The sequence below is a fragment of the Dermacentor albipictus genome, chromosome 1 (genome assembly GCF_038994185.2).
Source record: "Dermacentor albipictus isolate Rhodes 1998 colony chromosome 1, USDA_Dalb.pri_finalv2, whole genome shotgun sequence".
In the NCBI taxonomy this organism is placed as follows: domain Eukaryota; kingdom Metazoa; phylum Arthropoda; class Arachnida; order Ixodida; family Ixodidae; genus Dermacentor; species Dermacentor albipictus.
In genome coordinates this window covers 524,172,419-524,193,073 of record NC_091821.1, presented here as the reverse complement: position 1 = coordinate 524,193,073, position 20,655 = coordinate 524,172,419, and the positions used below count along the sequence as shown (strand labels likewise).

The 20,655-nt window shown below is 45.0% G+C and overlaps 1 protein-coding gene across 4 annotated transcripts in view; it reads left to right on the top strand.

Annotated features, from left to right (window-relative positions):
* LOC135908158 (cholinesterase-like) overlaps positions 1-20,655 on the top strand; it is an 828,064-nt gene that overhangs the window by 690,401 nt on the left and 117,008 nt on the right. The gene's annotated exons all lie outside the window — the stretch shown is intronic.

The window sequence follows — 20,655 nt, the reverse complement described above, 5'->3', positions numbered from 1 at the left end:
GTTAGTGCTTGTTGCCTTCTTATGATATCACTAACGAAAATCGGGGCCCTCGCTTAACCCCCTTTTTTCCTGGAATAACATGTTTCATGGAGGATAAGAAAAGTATGCTTGACTTTCTTCCAAAATATATGCTTCATGTAGACTGTTTCTAGGTCCTTGTCTGTTTGCAGCGTAAAAACATAAAAATCAGCTAGCAAAAGACAGCAGAAGGTTGTAAACGAACTGCAGATTTGACAGTAATGAAAAGTCTTCACAAAGAATAGCCAATAAAAAATGTTTGGAAATTTCCGTGGTTTTCTGAGAATAAAATTGGCATGGAAAAGGTTAATCTTGTATGGGGCACCAAGAAATGTAGCGAAACAAATTACCGTATTTATTTGAATCTAGGCTATTTTTATTCAAATAATCATGTTCCTAACTCTAGGGCCGGCTTAGATTCGAGGATTTAAAAAAAATGCGCCAGTTTTACATTGAAACTGCTAAATATGGTACATAGCTAGCGCCATCTAGAAAAGTCAGTATAGCAGCCGCTACTAGCCATGCCAGTAGACAACCGTACACAAGCGGGGTCGCCATTTTGACCTGTGTTGTGTTGGTCGTATCTGTGTGCGGCGTGGTGTAATTGCTATGGCACGAAGCCGGTGAAACTACAGTGCCGCTTTCAAGCGAAAAGTTGTGATAGCCGCAGAGGCATCGTCGAACCTTCAAGCCAGGCGGGACTTCGGTGTCGACGGGTAAAACGTCCGTCGTTGGAGGGGACAACGACAGCAGCTCTTTGTGTGCGCCGCAACGTGGATGGCATTTAGCGAACCAAAGAAAGGCCATTACCATGAAGTGGAGACAGTTTTGGACAACTTTGTTGCGACACAGAGAGCAGCTGCCCTTCCAGTGACAACAGAAGTGCTCCATGCGAAAGCTAGGGAGCTTTCGAGGGAGCGAGGCCTAATGCCAAAGGATTTCAAAGCCAGCCGGAGCTGGCTTCAGAAATTCATGAAGCGCTTTGGCTTCAGCCTCCAACGTCGCACTTCAATCACCCAGAAGCTGCCAAGCGATTTCAAAGAAAAGCTGGTAGCTTTTCAGCGCTATGTGCTGAGAAAGAGAGTAGCGGCAGGCTACAACCTTGGGTAAATCGGCAACGTTGACCAGACGGCTGTGTATTTTGATATGCCAGTGGCATACACCGTGAATGAAAAGGGTGCCAAGGAGGTGAAGGTGCGCTCTGCGGGCTACAACAAGCAGTGCGCAGCTGTGATGCTGTGCTGCACAGCTGATGGACATAAACTCCCTCCTTATAGGATATTTAAAAGGAAGACCGTGCCTGCTCGAGAAACTTTCCCAAGAAATGTCATTGTGCAGGTAAATGAGAATGGATGGATTACGGGTGCGATTGTGGAAGAGTAGGTTTAGATTGTGTGGCGATGGCGTCCAGGAGCCCTTTTGACGAAGAACTCGCTCCTTGTTGTCGACTCACCGTGGGCACTTGACTGACAACGTGAAGGCAGCACTCGCACAAGTGAACACGGACGTCGCTGTCATACTGGGCGGCATGACAGGCCAGTTGCAGCCACTTGATGTCTGCATCAACAAGCCTTTCAAGGATCGTCTGTGGAAATATTACATGGACTGGTTGACTGACGAAGACCATATGCTAATGGCAACGGCCGCATCAAACATGCATCGCTATCGCAGCTGGCGGGCTGGGTAGCTCAGCCTGGGATGACATCCCAGGTACATTGATCATGCACGCCTTTAAAAAGGGCAGAATATCTAATGTGCTTGACGGTACTGAAGATAGTGCACTGTTTGAAGGTGACAGGGACAAGGAACACAGCGATGAGTCTAGCAGTGACGATGACGTTGAATGAGCTCTGCACGTTCAGATTCAATACATACTGTTTCCATTTTGTGAACGCTGTCCTCGCTTTTTTTGTTTGGCCTACATTCGAGGTAATATATATATATATTTTGGTTTCATACTTTAGGGGGTCGGGTAGAATCGGGGTCGGCCTAGATTCGAGTAAATACGCTAGTCACCTAACTCTATGTGCGTAGTGAATCGAGGGTAAATGCTCTATAAAAATTACATTTTTGACCAGAGGTGGTGATTATTTTCTGACAAATGTCGATCTTTGTCTGCTCATATGGAAAACCTCAATCACATCCTTCTCAGCTCTGTCACGGCTATTTGCAACTAATCTCATGCTGGAAGATAGGGAAACACCCATGGCTCATATGTGCAGCCAGATGGCTACTGTAGTTATTCTTCATGCAAGTTCTGGGTTCACCCACTCCCTCATTGAAACACTGATAATGATTACAATTGCTAATACTAGTTTCCATGCAGGAGCAAAATCAGCTTGTAGTCGATGCTAGTCCTGTTGGTAGGTCTTAATCTTTGTTTTTTCATGCTATCATACTTCTAAGAATAAATAATCTTGCGTACTATTGCTGAAAGCTGGGAGAGTTGGTTACTGGCATTAGGAAACAGTTACTACACTATAAGATTAAACACACGAAATGCACAGGATGAGCACTGCACACGAACTTGTTTTAGTACATGAGTGCGATTACATGCATGCATAAAAGGCTCACATTTGCAGCAAAATGTGACTATACGTGACATATAAGATACATCACTCATTCTATTTTGCGTTGACCATACATTTTTTTCAAATAATCAATTTTCCTATTCCAGATTTCAATAGAAGGTGTGCTATTGCATTTATCGGTTTGTCTGGGAAGGCCCTTATATATCAGTGTGCACTTCTAGCTTTAAATTTTCTGAGTATTTTGTGCTGTTGTATTTTGCCATGTATTGACATCTTTTACAATGTCTTGCAAGTTTTTCAGGTCTTGCTAACACGCTAACCTGCGCAGAGTGCGCAGCCTGTCTTTGAGGCACCTTTGAGTGTCTTTAATGCCTTAAGCAGCAAGTGTTACGTAGGATAGACCAGGATTTGTGGTAATGGCAGGCTGCAGGAGCATCGTGCACAGATGTAGGTGGTAACAGCATCTGGATATCTCACAAAACATTGCAAAAGATGCCAAACTGCCAAAATTTGACTGTACACATGCACTTTGCAAATATAAGGCAGGGAAGTGCAGATTTGGTTACTAGGCCTCTTCCATCCAAGAAACCAATCACTGCATTAACAAACCTTCTACAGCGGTCTTGATTAAAGAAGTTGGTTACTTGAACATTATAATGTGCGACATGGGTGCATCATGAATCACATGGTTTATATGTCGTGCATTGTGAAATTTCCTGCGAATGTGTCGTTTTTGTATATGTAGTCATTGTTTAGTGAGGTCATTTCATTTCCAGCACCCATTCTCTGCATATCATGTTGGTATTTTGTTTTGTCTTAGAACTGTAATTATGTTTCATAAAACCTTACATTGCTAAAATTAGACTTTGGAGCAGTTTGGTCTTTTCATCCACATTCTTGTTTTTGTCATTTCCCTTACCATGTAAGCATCTTTCTGGAGCACTTCCAGTATTTCGTCATGCTCTTCCGTTTAAAAGCCAGATGTCTGTCTCTGAGCAGCCCAAACCACTTGAAGCATGCAAGCTCTGGGCATTCGTGGCCCAGCTCTTGCGCTCATCCACAGTTATTTGACTAACAGAACTCAAGTTGCAAATTTCGGAGGTTCACTCTCACGTACTAAACCAGTCACTAGGGATGTCCCACAAGGCTCACTTTTAGGCCCTTTACTTTTCCTGGTGTACATTAATGATCTTCCTCACTGTTTAACCAGTACTTCATCTATTCTATATGATGACGACACGACTATATGTACTAATAGCAAATGCCTAAATACTGTAATAAAACGACTAAATTCTGACCTAAGCAACTTATCTGCCTGGTGCACAAGTAACAAACTTCACATCAACCCTTCGAAAACTCAGTTTATGCTTTTTCATACACATAAACGCGTCATCGCGCCCGCGCCACCGCTCGTCTTACAAACTCATGTTCTCTCACCTGCACATGAAGTTGTCTTCCTTGGCGTCAAACATGACCCCCAACTTAAATTGAACTTGCATGCTGACATGGTCTCAAAAATATTGCCTTTGGAATAAGAGTACTAATCCTAACGCGTTCGTATTTTCCACTAAACGTTAGAACTTCACTTTATTACGCATTTATTCACTCACTTGCAATACTGCATCTCAGTTTGGGGAAACACATATTGCTCGCACATAATACATCTACAACATTTACCAGATCAAGCCTTGAGGATCATTAATGTCTCTAGTTACATGTCACATGCAGTAACAATTTTCAGTTCCTTAAAAATAATATCATTACGTTACATGCTCCAGCTCAAATTGATTTTACTAATATACCGCACACTAAATCATGAAACAATTTTAGATGCATTAAATAACTCTGCTTTTACCAACACTAACAATACGAGATTTTCCTCTAACAACGAATTTTTACTCCCGCGAATAAACACTTATTATGGAATGTTTACATCGCTTTTTACGGCCATTGAATACTGGAACAAACTACCACCCCATATTAAAGCCTGCCGCACAACATTAACATTCAGGAGAGAGACGAAGAAATATTTACCAACGACACTACTGGCTACTGATTCATTACTCTAAGTATATATTGTGTACAAATCTATTTCCCAGTGTTCAATGATTCTGTACTTACCTATTGTATCGACAACCTTTATTTATTGGTTATTCTATATCTTCCTTTGTCTTCTTTTTTATCCTTTCTTAGGTATTTCAAATTTTTTGTCGCATAGTCTATATAAAATTTGTACTTTGCGTATTGTATGCATATATATATTTCTAATTATCTGTTACATTAACCCCGTGTTATTTAACATATGTCATTCCTATGTTTCCATAACGTGTCCATTACTACATATTTATTTATTCATACGCTGTATCGGGTTCATTTGCTTGTGTTTTGAACTTCAATTACTGTAAGCAACTTTTTGTATTTGTTTATTTTTCATTAACTTCGTGTTTTCAGATGTCTTTCGCTGCTATGTTGCCAAAATGCATTAATTCATGCAATGTTAAATTAATAATAGGAGGTCCCCCTGACAGTTATTGTAACTCCGGGACCTCCTTCTGTACTAATGATGAATGATGAAAAGAAAAGAATCTGATGCATTCTCAATAGAACTTCATAGTGAACGTATAGCTAAAAATATTTTTCAGGGGATGAAGCACTTCTGTAACTGCCGAGTTTTGCAGCAACGAAGAAACAGAATGCTTGCATCTGTGTATTCTATATATATTTTTTCTTTGTATCATCTTTTATCTGACTGTCTGTCAGCATGGTAACATTGCATATTGCCTTCTTTGTTAACATTCATAGGCTCCTAATTGCTCCTATAATGTTTTTGTCCTCACATTTTCTGCAGTATCCTTCACCAGAAGGACAACTAGCAGTTCACCTGATTTACCACTTTTACAGGCAACAAATTAACCATAATAGTAGTGCCATGCCCATTGCTTAAAAGCTCCTAAACAATTTTACACATCAGAAAGTTCCTTGAATTTATGCAAGCAGGTGCTGTTTATAAGATGGCTGAATGCTCATGTGATTGGTTCTTTAGGCTAATGTGAAAGAAAAACCCCAGTGCCTGTGTTGCTTTATGATGTTGACCTGTATTTATTATTACGTTGGTGAACTATGTGTGCACTCTGAATATATGCGCATTACTACTGCTGTTTTGTATAATCTGTGTATAATAAAACAACGCATTGTATTATCAAGAACACATTCATTTTATTAGTTTTTGTAATGTGTTGTCACGATTTCCTTTCATTGTCAGCGCTGCTAGGCATCCTAATACTTAATTAAAGATCTTTTGCAGATATAGAGTTGATTCCAAATTTCAGAAACATTTATTCATGCAGCTATTGTCTTTTAATGATAACCTCTTTCTTCAATACAAAATAGGGGTTCCTAAAATGGATATTCGTACCTATACACCACCCTAGCTGGATGAAAATACTTTTCAGAAATTGCTCGAAGGTCTATTTTATTTAATCAAGTCAGAATAAGAAGATACTCTTTGCAGACACAATACATTAATGGTCCATCTCAATTAATGAAACTTTCTGGAAAGCCTTGTGGTCATACATAGAAACACTTGTTTGTAGCTTTGTCAGTGCCGTGATGTTTCAGCCTTAGTCTACAAGATAACGATGCTCACACGATGTGAAATTTTAATGAAGTATTTTGTGTGTGCGTTCTGCAACTTAAAAGGAAGAGGTCCAAACACTGGCCAAAATGGTTTAAAACAGTTATTTGCATTTTGGCTCCCTCTGGGAGTTTTGTTCACAAGGCTTCCGTGGGGGAGCCAAAACGTAAATAACTGTTTTAAGCAATTTTGGTCAGTGTCTGGACCTCTTCCTTTTAGTATGCATCATGCCGACCAGACGGGCTTTTGTCACACTCTAGACTTCATCCAGTCTGCAACTGTACAATGCGTTCGTGTTGTCCACTTCTCTACTTTCATGCCCTGTCTGCACACCTCTCCTTTTTTTGCATAATGAATCTTTAGCAACTAGCTCAGCTTTCGGTCATTCTAATGTACAATGGGCTGTAACTTTTCCTAAAATCTGAGGTGGCCAAGATACACTTGGCGTGGTAGCATTGAATGGCCCAGCACTGCTGAATAATTCATGATGCTATGTTTAAATATTCATGTGGTGTCAGTTTGCAATACAATAGTACATAATGTATTTACACTTGGTTTTTCAGGATGCTCCCTATCATGCGCTGCCATCTGAACAGTACCATGGCTTTTTGTGTGGATTCCTTCCCTTTTGAAGGCCACCACTGCTTGCACAGCATCACAGCCTGCCTGCCTTGATATTGCGGAAGAAGAAAATACAAAATGCCTATTTTTTTAAATGCGTGCATGGCTCCACGCAAAACACCACCTGCCATCGGGGTGATAGGGCTTTTTGCAGAGAAAATGTTTGTAATAATGCTTTGTGTGTGCCCTGGTGGATAAATGCTGGCCTCTTTGCCTGTGTAAAAATTTCACACTTATGGATACTGTTAAGGGTTCCTGTATTGTTATTAGACACAGGTTCCTGTTAAGGATTCCTGTACTAGAAATGTTTGTTTCATTATAAAACTAAAAATTATAGTTGAATTGCTGCTTTGTGTGATATGCAATATTCTGCTGAAGGTGATCAGCAGAGGTCGAACAAGTGTTATATCAGGTGGAGAAATTTTTCTGAGAAGGGGACTTCTTCGTTAGGGTAACAACTGTTTTCCTTGGCAGTATTTATACAGCTCACTTTTTTCTCCATTTCATGGATATCCAGCAAAATGACTGAGTGCATAGGGAGGGTGAGGCAAGTTTAAATGCTCAACATGGGGATTTAGTTGGGATAGCAAGGCGTGTAGAAGTAGGGGAGTTTGGCAGGTTGCTGACACCGATTTCTATTCGTGATCTTGTTGTTTGTGTCCATGTCAGTTATATAATGCGAGGCGTCTTCTGAGGCCAGAAATTTTGAAAAAACTCCTTATAGTTGTGGAAATCTAGTACGTACCCCCACAGTGACACATACCATAGGTATGTGTCACTGTGGCCATTTAGTTATACGCACTTGGGGCCACTGGGTAGATGCAGCTCTTCAATGAAATTTTTTGGCACAAACTTGTGTATGTACACTGGGTGTGTGCCACTGCATATGTGCCACTCTTTAATGAACCTCTTTGATGCTGTCTTAGGTCATGGGGCATCACAACAAGAACCTATGTAGTGACATCTGTGTAAGCATGTAAGTGTGAGCTGAAATTGTCTGCTTGGATTTTCTTTCCCTGACGACAAGTCCCCTTGTTGAATAGACTTCAGCCTGAAATATCACCTGTTTGACTACTGTTATCACATTATGCCCATTTTGCTGTGAACTTGTCATGTTCTCTAGCTGGCAAGCCTGAATTTTTGGTATTGCACAGTGCTAAGGAAATTGATTCAGAGTGGGTGGTACTACCTCGGCTTTTTCTTTGCAGCTGCGTGTTACATGAGAGAATAAGTTGTACGTAGATGCCGATTAAAAATAGCATAGGTATCCAAAGGTACTTTCATAATGTTCTAGGTCAATGGTGCTGTCTGGCCTTGCATCATTCCTTGTAGCATGCTCGTTTACGTGCAAAAGCAAATGTGGCCTGTTCTAATGCATGCAAGGACTGCGCAATAGTTCATGACGTTTTGAGCCACTCAGTTTTAGTCTTGGCTGCACTTGTGGATTTTCAACTACTGAAGCTTGCAAAACGCTTGAATTTCCTGTCAAACTGGTTTGTTTGTTTCTACCCAACTTATTGAATTATTCCACTTTCATTATGCTAATAGTCATTGATGGTACTGCCATGCTGGCACTTTTGATTCTGGAACTGCAATAAATTTTCAGACGTTTTAATGCTTTGTCATAATTTTTGCACCTCGTTAGACACAATCTACTAAACACACACGAAAAACTCCCTTCAACCTCGTAATTCCCAAAAGGCGCATAATAAATTCCCAGACCTACCTGTAAAAGCTCTAATAAAGAGCTTAAATTCACTCCCAGAACATCTGTTTAAAACTCCCTTAATAAGAAAGCTCCCTAAAGCTGTAAAAATGAACTCCCAAACATTCTCTTATATTATCCCATAAAAAGCAAAAATTCAACTCTGAAAATTAACCATAATTGCTCGCTTAAGCAAAGCTCCCGAAATATGGGAGAGAGAGACAGAGAGAAACTTTATTGTACTTGTAAAAATTTGAAGGAGGGGTGGTCGGAGCCTCTCAGTCCAGGGCCCCACTGGCCTCTGCCGCCTGCCTGACCTGGCTAATTAAGGACTTTTGTCCTGCCAGGTTGGAGCGGGCGAGCTGTGCCTCCCACTGCTACATTGTCCTACTGGCGTTTGGCCTATCAGGGTGCTTAGTGCACTCCCAGGTTATGTGCATTAGGGTAGGTATGCCACCGCACCAAGGACAGTTGGCCCTATAACGAGTGGGATACATGGCGTTTAGCAATTTTAAATGGGGGAACACCCCGGTCTGTATTTTACGCCAATCGGCGGCCTCTTCCCCGTTAAGTTGTGGGTGAGGCGGCGGGTATTTTCTTCGGAACATTTGCTCCTATGTTTACACCTAAGCACTCCTACAAGGAGGCAAAATAATTTCCCAAAGGTCTCCTTCAACACTCCCTTAAGCCAAACGTTTCCGAAAATGTACGTAAGAACTCCCATCGCTTCTCCTATAAATTCCCATGAGCAGCAAAATAAAATACCCATGCCAACTTGTAAAAGCTCCTAATAAAAACTTCCATAGTGCTGGTGTCCAAAAGAGGAATAAAAACCTCCCAACGTTCCCCATAAAGACTCCTGCAACCGCTCAGGGGTAGGTTTTCAAAGGAGAATTAAAAAACTCCCATAATTCCCCATAAAACCACCAAACACAAGGGTGTGAAAAAAACTCCGTTCGAATGGAGGATATTGTCCTCCCTTAAGGGCTTGAGTTATTCAACGAGGCCAAAACACCCTAAAAGGGTCAAACCTGTTTACAGTGTATGCTGTGCGCTGCTGACTACATCCGTGCTGTGCCGTCCGGTAGTCAAAGCGTCTTTGTTTTTACTTGTGTGATTTTTCTTCACACCACTGAAGGAGATGCACAGGCGTCTTTTCTTGAGGGCCTCGTGGTCGTTGCTATGGTTTAGGTGGAAACAGACAAGGGGCGTTGCAATTAGGCGGTCTGTGTCTCTTACACTGCATTGCTCCTGAAGTGAGCTCATCGTCCTGGAGGAAGTCGGGCCTTAAAGGAATGCATCAATCTTTAAAGCAGAACCTTTGTGGAGTGGGACGTGTTTTAATGCTGTGGGTGGTAGCGGTTGTACTGTGAAGAGGGAGGAGAGATCGGAAGGGGAAGAGGGAGGGATGTGCGGCTCCTAGAGGGCGGAGATGGGGAGAGCGGTATTAGGCGCACGTGCACTGGTTAGCGCAAGCGATGGCATCATAGGCTTAACTGAGGCCAAGGTGCAGTGTAAAGTTTTCGTTTTAGAAAGCGATCACCTAATTCAGCTGCAGAGGCGACACCGCAAGCTCGCTACGGATGATGCGATGGGTCGGCCGCCACGGTGTAGCGCTAGCGAAACCACTGCTCACTCGATTTCATAGAGTGTCCGCATGCCCTCGTAAACTGACAGGGAGTTGAACCCACTACCTGTGCTCTTAATTAAGGCGAATTTAATGAGTATGCTCCACCTTAGGTGGCAGTCGGCCCCTCGATCTTTTCTGGGAGTCGAACGCACGACCTTTGCTGTTAATAAGGTAAATTAGGCAATCCATTTCTTTATAAGAAAGCGTGAAGCCGACGCGAATAATTGTCAGGATGACCCGTTGTCGTAATTAAGGCAAATATACTTATGGGACTGTTAATTAAGATAAAGTACATTCGGCACTCAAACCCACGACCTTTGGTGGGAGTCGAAATTACTGGATTTGTTTCCGTTTATTTACCCCAAAGGCCCAGCTTCGGCATTACATGGGGAGGGAGGGGGGAGAACAATCGATATACAAAGGTATAAGGCAACGTGCATATATGGATATTCAACTTACGTGAAGTTGTACATGCTATGCAACCTTTACATCACTTCTCATTCGGCAGCATCATAGGCCAATAATTGATACATTGAAGAAACAATAATCTTACAACCTCTGACATCTGAAGAAATGTTGGAAAAAATGTTAATTTTAATATTTTCCGAATGTTTGATTACGTGATTCTTTGACTATAATATGGTCAGGTATTTCGGCTATATTACTTGGGAGATGATTACATTCCGAAATAGCTAAGTACAGACATTACTCACGCAGACAGTGCTCACATTACTAATATTTCTACATCTGCATTTCGAAAGCTATGGGTTTTACGAAGAAAAGCTAAAAAGTGCCTCTGCACACATAAAAAAATTGGCTTACGAGACTTGTGTGCGGTCTTTACTTTAATATGCTTCAGTAGTGTGGGACCCATACACAAAAAGAGATATAATGATCCTTGAAAAAGTCAATAGGAACGCGGTTAGGTTTATATACGGAAAATATAAAAGGGAAGACTCTCCTTCGCAGTTATTGGTCTCAAATAACATTCATACACTAGAAACTCACAGGAAGATTAATAGATTGATATTCTTGGACAATATTTTAACAGGAAAAAATAGGTTCCAGCTTCCAGAGTGCATTAAGCGTCCTCTAGTGAGAAGGACTCGGAGCGTTCATGAGCATTCACTTGCCCCCATCTTCGCCAAAACTAACAGCTTTGAGTACAGTTTTTTTCCCTAGAACAGTACAAGATTAGAATTCGTTACCGGCATCTGTTTTTCCCTCACAAAATTTTTCTGATGTGTTACATCGTCTAATTAACTGATATGTATGTTTTGTATCCTTGTGCTGCTAATATTGTATAATTTTATTCTTTTGGTTTCCGTATGCTGCTAATATTGTACAATTTTATTCTTTTTGTTTATTCTTTTGATATATGTGGGCTGCTAACATTGTATAAATTTTATTCTCTTGGTTATGTAACAATGCAAATTCATTCCTGCTTGGGCCAAGCAATGGCCTGCAGTATTCTGAAAAAAAAACTGCAATAGTTTAGTACGTGCAAATGGTTGTTAGACCTTAAATTCGTGATCAATTCGTGGGAATTCCCTTTTGGCTGGTAAGATGTGTGCCTGAGACAAGATATTTGGGTGATGAAAAAGCTGATGGAAGAAAGTTAGCCGGGATATTTTTTTTCTAACCTGCAATGGGATGAGTCCTAGGTCATGTTTCATTTTGGTGACGCTTGAATGTTGTGTATAGTTACCTGTATAAACCGCGCTGCCTTGTTCTGAAAAGATTCTAATTTGTAAATAATATGCATCTGGTGTGGGTTCCATGTAAATGTGGCATACTCAAGCTCTGAACGAAGTACGGTGGTGTATGCAAGAAGCTTGGTATCACTGTTAGCCTGATGAAGCGTTCGACGAATGAAGCCAAGAGATTTGCATGCAGCGGAAACAACACAACTACATGATTATGCTAAGACAAGTCGGAGAAAGATGAACAGCTAGATATTTAAATGATTCTGCAGTTTCTAGAGCATCATCATTAAGAAAGTATGTGTTTCGTAATTTCACTGCATGTAGTAAATCTTATAAGTTTAGTTTTCGAGGTATTTATGCTCATTTGCCAGTCTGAGCACCATCTTTCAATCCTGTTCAAGTCATTTTGCAATTTATAATAGTCAGCTTTACTTTTTAGTGGGCGATACAGAGCGCAGTCATTGGCATATAACCAGATTTCCGAGTCTATACCCTGATGAATATCATTTATATAAATTAAGATAGAGGGGTTTCCAAAACGGAACCTTGAGGCACACCGGACTCAATAGGTTGAAATGACCAACGGACATTATTAACTACGACAGCTTGTCGTCTGGTACTTAAATATTCTTTAACCCAATTCATAATTACTTTTCCGTCAACTTTAATCAGCTTCATTTTATGTATGAGGTGGATATGAGCCACACGGTCAAAGGCCTTAGCAAAATCTATAAATGTGGCGTCAATTTGTGTAAGTTCGAGAAGATTAAAGTGAATATCTGTAGTTAATTCAAGAAGCTGGTATTCACATGACCGGCCTTGTTGAAAACCATACTGGTTTGCCAGTATAATGTGGTTACTAGCCCTATACAGCATGATTTGAGAAGATAACACGTGTTTAAATAGTTTGCATACAACTGACGTAAGGGATATAGGCCTATAGTCTCGTAGCTTGTTTTTATCGCCGGTTTTTATATTAGTATCACATGCGCCCATTTCCAGTCATCGAGATACTGTGGAAACAATAGTGTCACGTGGTGGTGACGTTAAGAACACAGTAGCAATACTGTGATAGACAAAACTAACTTTTATTGGGCGAACCTGTGCTCACAAAACAGGCTACACTTATAGCACAACGATAGCGGCGAACACGGTCGGCGATCGTCGAAAATCTGATCAGCGGGTCAAGCCCGTCGGCTTTTATAGAGCATTCGTCGAATGTTCCAGCCTAATCGTTCGGACCCGCATGCCTTCCACAAAGTTCTACACCATTCGCGTTACGCGATAAAATCAGATAACACAATGTTCAGCGACAGCAGACAGCCGGGTAGAAGCATCGATAACTTTCCAGAAACGTCGGATGCATGCAGGCGCGTCCCGCGCTGTGCGATAACAGTTAAGCGGCGAAACGTGGTCGCCCGATAAAGATAAGTACACGTGTCAATACCCCCCTCTTAAAAAGCATCGTCCCGATGCTACAAATATAAGAGAGCGAAACACAAAAGGACACTTATTAAACATAAGTAACAAAACAACGAAAAGAAACAAAGTCCAAAGGTCAGTCATGGAAAGCCCCAAAGTTCATTAACGCTGGTAGTACGGCTTGAGTCGCACAACGTGGACTATTTCAGGTCGTGAGCGGCGCCGCTGTGACAGCGAAATGCCGTTTGGCACGACCTCATAGTCCAGTGCGTCAATACGTCGGATGACCTTGTAGGGTCCGAAATAGCGTCGGAGTAGTTTCTCACTGAGTCCTCGTCGGCGTATCGGGGTCCATACCCAAACACGGTCGCCGGGCTGGTACTCGACGAAGCGTCGTCGGAGGTTGTAGTGTCGGCTGTCGGTACGCTGCTGGTTTTTGATCCGTAGGCGGGCGAGTTGTCGGGCTTCTTCGGCGCGCTGTAGATAGGTAGCGACGTCAAGATTCTCTTCGTCAGTGACGTGCGGCAACATGGCGTCGAGCGTCGTCGTCGGGTTCCTGCCATAAACCAACTTGAACGGCGTGATCTGTGTTGTTTCTTGCACCGCCGTGTTGTACGCAAAGGTTACGTACGGCAGGACCGCGTCCCACGTCTTGTGTTCGACGTCGACGTACATCGCTAGCATGTCGGCAAGCGTCTTGTTCAGGCGCTCCGTGAGACCATTCGTCTGCGGATGGTAGGCAGTTGTCCTCCTGTGGCTTGTCTGGCTGTACTGCAGAATGGCTTGGGTGAGCTCTGCTGTAAAAGCCGTTCCTCTGTCGGTGATGAGGACTTCTGGGGCACCATGTCGCAGCAGGATGTTCTCCACGAAAAATTTCGCCACTTCGGCTGCGCTGCCTTTTGGTAGAGCTTTAGTTTCAGCAAAACGGGTGAGATAGTCCGTCGCCACGACAATCCACTTATTCCCGGATGTTGATATCGGAAACGGCCCCAACAAATCCATCCCAATCTGCTGGAATGGTCGGCGAGGAGGTTCGATCGGCTGTAGTAATCCTGCTGGCCTTGTCGGTGGTGTCTTGCGTCGTTGACAGTCTCGGCATGTCTTGACGTAACGGGCGACGTCGGCGGTCAGACGTGGCCAGTAATACCTTTCCTGTATTCTCGACAGCGTCCGGGAGAATCCGAGGTGCCCAGCGGTTGGATCGTCGTGTAGGGCGTGCAGTATTTCTGGACGCAGCGCTGACGGTACAACAAGAAGGTAGCTGGTGCGGACTGGCGAGAAGTTCTTCTTCACGAGCAGGTTGTTTTGTAGCGTGAATGAAGACAACGCGCGCTTAAATGCCCTAGGGACAACGTCGGTGTTCCCTTCCAAATACTCGACGAGACCTTTTAGCTCCGGGTCGGCTCGTTGCTGTTTAGTGAAGTCTTCCGCGCTTATTATCCCAAGGAAGGCGTCGTCGTCCTCGTCGTCTTGCGGCGGGGGATCGATGGGGGCGCGCGATAAGCAGTCGGCGTCGGAGTGTTTTCTTCCGGACTTGTATATTACCGTGACGTCGTATTCTTGTAGTCTGAGGCTCCACCGCGCCAGCCGTCCTGAAGGGTCCTTTAAGTTAGCTAGCCAACACAATGCGTGATGGTCACTGACGACTTTGAATGGCCTGCCATAGAGGTAAGGGCGGAATTTAGCTGTAGCCCAAATGATGGCGAGGCATTCCTTTTCAGTCGTAGAATAGTTGCTTTCCGCTTTTGACAGCGACCGGCTAGCATACGATATCACCCTTTCAAGTCCTTCTTTCCTCTGGACTAGGACGGCACCGAGGCCTAGGCTACTGGCGTCAGTGTGGATTTCGGTATCGGCGTCCTCGTCGAAGTGCGCAAGTACCGGCGGCGACTGCATGCGTCGTTTGAGTTCTTGAAATGCCTTGGCCTGAGGCGTTTCCCACTTGAACGCGACATCACATTTGGTTAGATGTGTTAGCGGCTCCGCGATGCGTGAAAAGTCCTTGACAAAGCGCCTATAGTAGGCACACATGCCAAGGAATCTGCGCACTGCCTTCTTGTCGGTTGGCTGCGGGAACTTTGCGATGGCAGCTGTCTTCTGTGGGTCGGGGCGTACTCCTGATTTGCTGATCACGTGGCCTAGGAACAAAAGCTCATCGTAAGCGAAACGGCACTTTTCCGGCTTCAGAGTGAGCCCTGATGACTTGATGGCTTCTAACACGGTCGCAAGCCGCCTAAGGTGATCGTCGAAATTCCCGGCGAAGACAACGACGTCATCCAGGTAAACAAGGCACGTCTGCCACTTCAGTCCGGCTAACACCGTGTCCATGACGCGCTGAAACGTTGCAGGCGCCGAGCACAGTCCGAATGGCATGACCTTGAACTCGTACAGGCCGTCTGGCGTGATGAAGGCAGTCTTTTCGCGATCTCTCTCGTCGACTTCTATTTGCCAGTAGCCAGACTTGAGGTCCATCGACGAGAAGTATTTAGCGTTGCAGAGCTGTCCAATGCGTCGTCTATCCGTGGAAGGGGGTACACATCCTTCTTCGTGATCTTGTTCAGTCGACGATAATCGACGCAGAAGCGTAGGGTTCCGTCTTTTTTCTTTACCAGGACTACAGGAGAGGCCCACGGGCTTTTCGACGGCAGGATGATGTCGTCGCGCAGCATTTCGTCGACTTGTTGCCTAATAGCTTCACGTTCTCGCGTCGAAACTCGGTAAGGGCTCTGGCGGAGTGGTCGAGCGCTCTCTTCGGTTATTATGCGATGCTTTGCAACTGGTGTTTGTCGAATCCTTGATGACGTCGAAAAGCAGTCTTTGTATCGTCGGAGAAGACTTCTGATCTGTTGCTGCTTACTCATAGGAAGTCTTGGATTCACGTTGAAGTCTGGTTCGGGGATTATGCTCATCGAGGTAGATACGGCTGAATCCGAGAGGACAAAGGCATTGCTGGTTTCCACAATTTCCTCGATGTATGCGATTGTCGTGCCTTTGTTGATGTGCTTGAACTCTTGGCTGAAGTTGGTTAGCATAACTTCCACTTGCCCTGCGTGGAGTCGAGCGATCCCTCTTGCGACGCAAATTTCACGGTCGAGCAGTAGATGTTGGTCACCCTCGATGACGCCTTCCACGTCAGCGGGTGTTTCAGTGCCGACGGAAATAATAATGCTGGAACGCGGCGGGATGCTCACTTGATCTTCGAGCACACTCAAGGCGTGTTGACTACGGCAGGTCTCCGGTGGTATCGCTTGAACTTGTGACAGCGTTATCGATTTCGACTTCAGGTCGATGACTGTGCCATACTGATTCAAGAAGTCCATGCCGAGAATGACGTCTCGTGAACACTGTTGGAGGACAACAAAGGTGGCAGGGTAAGTCCGGTCATGAACGGTAATTCTTGCCGTGCAGATCCCTGTCGGCGTAATCAGGTGTCCTCCAGCGGTCCGAATTTGGGGGCCCTCCCATGCAGTCTTAACCTTCTTCAACTGGGCGGCGATGTGTCCACTCATTACGGAGTAATCGGCCCCTGTGTCGACTAAGGCAGTGACTGCCTGGCCGTCGAGAAGTACGTCGAGGTCGGTGGTTCTTTGTCTGGCGTTGCAGTTGGGTCTTGGCGTCGGATCACGGCTGCGTCGTGTTGAACTGAAGTTGGAACGTCGCGTCGTCAAGTCGTCGTTCGTCGGTGTAGTCTTGCCTTCCTGACTTCGTCGGGACGGCGGCGTGTCGTTGTTATGTCGTCGAGATGGTTTCTTCGTCGTATTCGTCGGCGGCGGAGGATCTTCGTCAGTTCGACGAACAGCAACCGCACCTCCATCGGTTGCTGCTTTTAGTTTTCCGGATATGGGCTCGCTGACCGGCCCCGGGCTGGGCCAGTGTATGGTCGGCGCTGCGGCGACAGGTAGCGGCCTGGTGATGGCGAACGGGACGGCCGTCGAGGGCTCCACTGAGTAGCGGCGAGGTAATCGGCGATGTCACGTGGTCGCTCGCCAAGCTGTGGACGCGGCGCGTTGACGGCGAAACCTCGCAGTCCCATCTCCCGGTACGGACATCGTCGGTAGACGTGACCCGCTTCTCCGCAGTGGTAGCAGAGCGGGCGGTGGTCAGGAGCACGCCAGATGTCCGTCTTCCTCGCGTAGGTGCGCTGGGCGACGGGTGGTCGTGCTGGCGGCGGTGGCGGCGGACGACGAAACTGCGGCGTGACAGGGCCCTGGCGCGGTCGCGGAGGGGGTCCTTGACGGCGTGCGACGGCGGCGTAGGTCATCGCTTGCGGCTCACGCTGCGGCGATTCAGGGGCTACTCCAAGTTGTTGTTGGAGTTCCTCACGCACGGCGTCGGCAATCGAAGCCACTTGAGGCTGTGATGATGGGAACAGCTTTTGTAGCTCCTCCCGCACGACAGCTCGGATAGTCTCGCGTAGGTCGTCGGCGGCCAGTGACTGAACTCCGAAGTAGTTTGTCGAGGTCGTGCGGCGGTCGAATTGCCGGTTTCGCATCTCGAGTGTCTTCTCGATGCTGGTGGCCTCGTGAAGAAACTCGTCGACGGTCTTCGGTGGGCTTCGTACCATTCCGGCAAAAAGTTCCTCCTTCACACCACGCATCAGCAGGCGGACTTTCTTCTCCTCGGGCATTTCAGGGTCGGCGTGGCGGAAGAGACGGCTCATTTCTTCCGTGTAGATCGCGGTCGTCTCATTAGGTAGCTGCACCCGGGTTTCTAGTAGCGCTTGGGCTCGTTCTCGGCGTACGACGCTTGCGAATGTCTTCAGGAAGCCGCTTCGGAAAAGTTCCCAGGTTGTTAAGGTGGCTTCTCGGTTTTCGAACCACGTCCTGGCCGCGTCTTCCAAAGCGAAGAACACATATCGCAGTTTGTCGTCGCTGTTCCAGTTGTTAAAGGTAGCGACTCTTTCGTACGTCTCAAGCCAGCTTTCCGGGTCCTCGAAAGTTGAACCGCGGAACGTCGGAGGCTCCCTGGGCTGCTGCAGCACGACGGGTGACGCTGGTGCTGCCATTGGGGTGGACTTGGTGGCCATCCTTCTAGTCGTCTCGGGCAAAAGTCCGTGTTCCGGGGGCAGTCCTTGCAGCCTGCGGCTATCTCGCTGGTTCTTGTCGACGTTGGTGTCTTCCGAGTGAGGGCTTGGGTCACGGCTTTGTGGGGGCGTCCGGTGCATGAACGCAAAGCACCTCCACCAGATGTCACGTGGTGGTGACGTTAAGAACACAGTAGCAATACTGTGATAGACAAAACTAACTTTTATTGGGCGAACCTGTGCCCACAAAACAGGCTACACTTATAGCACAACGATAGCGGCGAACACGGTCGGCGATCGTCGAAAATCTGATCAGCGGGTCAAGCCCGTCGGCTTTTATAGAGCATTCGTCGAATGTTCCAGCCTAATCGTTCGGACCCGCATGCCTTCCACAAAGTTCTACACCATTCGCGTTACGCGATAAAATCAGATAACACAATGTTCAGCGACAGCAGACAGCCGGGTAGAAGCATCGATAACTTTCCAGAAACGTCGGATGCATGCAGGCGCGTCCCGCGCTGTGCGATAACAGTTAAGCGGCGAAACGTGGTCGCCCGATAAAGATAAGTACACGTGTCAATAGTGTAAACATAAGAGCAGAATTGTTCTTTGTCATTTTTGGTAACTAAGTACAAATGCCGTGACCAGGGCTGGAAAACGATGGTGAACGCTCAATAGCTATCACAGTACCGTCATTTGTCACAGTTATACATTCCATGAAGGGAGAGCTATCAGAAAACTGTGTTGAGATATCTAGGGGCTTTTCGTAATTAAATACACTACAAAAGAAAAAATAAACCGATAAGCAACATCCATGACATCAATTGCAGCACCAGACTCAGTGTCAAAAACAGGCAACTCTTTGGTAGGTGCCGGAGAAATGACCTTCCAAAAAGTTTTTGTATCTGTTTTTAGAAAGTGTGAAATATTCTTGTTGAAAACTTATATGTGGCATTCTCAATATGTTATGCACATTTATTAGAAAGCGATAAATGTTCTGACTTAACTTCATTAGATTTTGCGCTTCTTGCTTCTCGAAACAAACGTTTCTTTTTATTCGAATATCGCTTTTTCTCTCGAGTAAACAATTGCTTGCCTGCTGTTTCATCGATCCATTTTTTTTTACTATCTCTCTCGCAGTCTTTACAACTCGTCACGAAAACGAATTCATTTATCTTGCAATGAACAGTTTTCATACGTGTGCATAAATGACAGGTAAAATTTAAACAGCTAAGAGTTGAAGCCTTCGGGATCTGCTTTAGAATAGTCATGAATCTTTGTTTTTTTTCGTGGTTTCCTCACGCTTTGCGTTTTAAAGGTACAATGTATGACACGATGGTCACTGATATACTCTAGTACATTCACGGTAGCACGTTCGGGGCGTGTTGTTAGAAGCAAATCAAGAATAGCATTGTGCCGCGTAGGGATTTCGATAAGTTGAGACAACTGAAAACATTCTAAAAGGTCAACAAAATCTGCACATTGGCGTGTCTGGCGCGTGCTAGGGGATCTTAAAGCAGACCGCTCTATGCCTGGGAAGTTAAAATCGCCTGCCAAAATTATGGGAGAGTTATTATATTGGGATTGGACGGAGCCTAATACAGACTGCAGTTCCTCAGAAAGTTAGGTGGCCTATAGCATGCTCAAATAACGGAAGTTAAAGCTGGTAAATAGCATGCACCCCAAATAGTTTCAAGAATGCTGCCAGTAGGAATGAGTTTTTCCTTTATAGATTATCTTTTCATAATTATATACTATATATGAGCGAACCGGCCAAATCTGCGAGTTGAATTCTAATGGACATTGTGAAGGCCCAGAACCGTACCCTTGACCTTTGGTGGGAATGGAACCCATGGCCTTTGGTGTTAATTAGGGGGAAGTTATTTATACACTCATGACTACGGCCCAACATATAGATATGGGTGAACCAGCCATATCTACAAGCTGGATTCCACTGGACATTATTAAGGTCAAGAGTCGAATCTTCGACCGTTGGTGGTAGTGGAACACACAACCTTTGATGTTGATTATAACCAAGTTACAAGCCCTCGAACCCATTAGCTTTGGTGGTGGTGGCACCCTCGCCCTTTGTTTGGACCAAAATTCAACGGCATCAAAGTTTATGGTGCCGCCATTGATGCTCGAAGCCTGGTCCATTGCTGGGAGTCGAACCCATGACGTTTGGTATTGTTCAAGGCAGAATTAATGAATATAGAGGTAAATAAAACACTCGAACCCAAGACCTTTGGTGGGATAAAACAAGTAATAGGAGCTAACGACGCAGTGTAATGAGAATGTCTAGTTATTGAATGTGTCGGGAGCCCGCAGGCTTCATCCTCTTTAGCGTAGGCTAAAGTGACTGTCA